We start from the raw sequence: 2,500 nt of genomic DNA, 5'->3' as shown, positions 1-2,500 counted from the left end.
CACCTGCCAGCCCAAGGGCTGTGCACGGCCTGGGGAGGGAGCTCACCCCTCCCCTATATAGTGCAAAGTTATTGTTTTCCCTATTTTCACAAGGAAACATCAAATTTTTAACCAAGCATACTCGGCCTTTGCTCCTTCGTTACTCGTCCAAATCCAACAAACTTGCATTCGTTGGAAAGGTCTTTTCACAAGGATTCTTTTGATATATAATAATAGCGATTCCGATAAATATTTATTTTTTTATGAATTTTTAAGTGAATAAACAATTAAAAATTCAAAAAAAATAGAAAAAAAATATTTTTTTCCCGATTCTTTCTCCAATATTCCTGATAAATACCCACACACCCACATATGGAGAATGGTCGAAAATGCTCGAGTGGATATCGAGATGTCCGACGAAGCACCACTTGGAAGGGCCGAGGCACGGGACGCCCGAGCTGTTGCTCGGGCCGGCACGGGACGCGCATGGGACAGCACGGGACGGCACGGGACGCCCTCGCTACAGCTCGGGACGGCCAGGTACGCCCGAGACTTGGCTCGGGACGGCCTGGGACGCCCTCGCCATAGCTCGGGACGGCCTGGGACGCCCTCGCCATAGCTCGGGACGGCCTGGGACGCCCGAGACTAGGCTCGGGACGGCCTCGGCACAGCTCGGGACGGCCTTGGACGCCCTTGCCACAGCTCGGGACGGCATGGGACGCTCGAGACTTTGCTCGGGACGGCCTGGGACGCCCTTGCCACAGCTCGGGACGGCCTGGGACGCCCGAGACTTTGCTCGGGACGGCCTGGGACGTCCGAGACTTTGCTCGGGACGGCCTGGGACGCCCGAGACTTTGCTCGGGACGGCCTGGGACGTCCGAGACTTTGCTCGGGACGGCCTGGGACGCCCGAGACTTGGCTCGGGACGGCCTGGGACGCCCTCGCTACAGCTCGGGACGCCCTGGGACGGCCTCGACACAGCTCGGGACGGCCTGGGACGTCCGAGACTTGGCTCGGGACGGCCTGGGACGCCCGAGACTTGGCTCGGGACGGCCTGGGACGCGCTCGGCACAGCTCGGGACAGGCCGGGACGCCCGAGCCGAGCTTCGGGTCGCACGAAATCTCTTCGTATTCCGACATATTAGAAGCTTCCCATCATGTAGTAGGCCGAGCTTTGCCCTTTGGATGCCCTATGGTGCTTGGCGAGCACTAGGGAACGTGCCAGCACAAGTGCTGTGCACGCTCTGGGGAAGGAGCTCAACCCTCCCCCTTATAGTGCAAAGTTATTGTTTTTCCTATTTTCACAAGGAAACATCAATTTTTTAACCAAGCATACTGGGTCTTTACTCCTTCGTTACTCGTCGGAATCCAGCAAACTTATACTCGTTGGAAAGGTCTTTTCGCAAGGATTTTTTTGATATATTATAATAGCGATTCCGATAAATATTTATTTTTCTATGAATTTTTAAGTGAATAAACACCGGAAAATTCATAAAAAATAGAAAAAAAAATATTTTCTTCCGTTTCTTTTCTCCAATAATTCATAAATAATACCTCAATAGTATTAATGAAGAGAGAGTCGAAATGGCCCGGGTGGATTTCGAAATGTCCCACGACCCCATAGAATGCACGGGCCAGCCGAGCCAAAAGAATGGGACGCGCACGGGACAGCATTGGTCAGGCTCGGGACGGCACGGGACGCGCATGGGACAGCACGGGACGCGAATGGGACGGCCTTGCTAAGGCTCGGGACGGCATGGGACAGCTCGGGACGCGCATGGGACAGCACGGGACGCGCATGGGACGGCCTTGGTGAGGCTCGGGACGGCACGGGACGCGCAAGGGACGGCCTTGGTGAGGCACGGGACGGCCTTGGTGAGGCACGGGACGGCCTTGGTCAGGCACGGGACGGCCTTGGTAAGGCTCGGGACGGCATGTCACGGCCCTGGTGAGGCTCGGACGGCACGGGACGCGCATGGGACGGCACGGGACGGCCTGGGACGGCCTTTGTGAGGCTCGGACGGCACGGGACGCGCATGGGACGGCCTTGGCGAGGCTCGGGACGGCATGGGACAGCACGGGACGGCCTCGGCACAGCTCGGACGGCACGGGACGCGCATGGGACGGCCTTGGCGAGGCTCGGGACGGCATGGGACAGCACGGGACGGCACGGGACGGCCTCGGCACAGCTCGGACGGCACGGGACGGGCTTGGCGAGGCTCGGGACGGCATGGGACAGCACGGGACGGCCTCGGCACAGCTCGGACGGCACGGGACGGCCTTGGCGAGGCTCGGGACGGCATGGGACAGCACGGGACGGCCTCGGCACAGCTCGGGACGGCACGAGACGCGCATGGGACGGCCTTGGTGAGGCTCGGGCCGGCACGGGACGCGCATGGGACATCATGGGACGCACATGGGACACCTTATGGGGATCATCAAGGGACGTTGCACGGGACATTCTTTCCCACGAAGGGCATTTACATGGGACATCTTAGGAGTCGAGCGCCGGCACATGGGA

This window comes from Eschscholzia californica, unplaced genomic scaffold (assembly GCF_041429995.1).
Source record: "Eschscholzia californica isolate CP2 unplaced genomic scaffold, dmEscCali1.0.p SCAF_225, whole genome shotgun sequence".
NCBI lineage: Eukaryota > Viridiplantae > Streptophyta > Magnoliopsida > Ranunculales > Papaveraceae > Eschscholzia > Eschscholzia californica.
Note: the sequence above shows the minus strand (reverse complement) of the source record.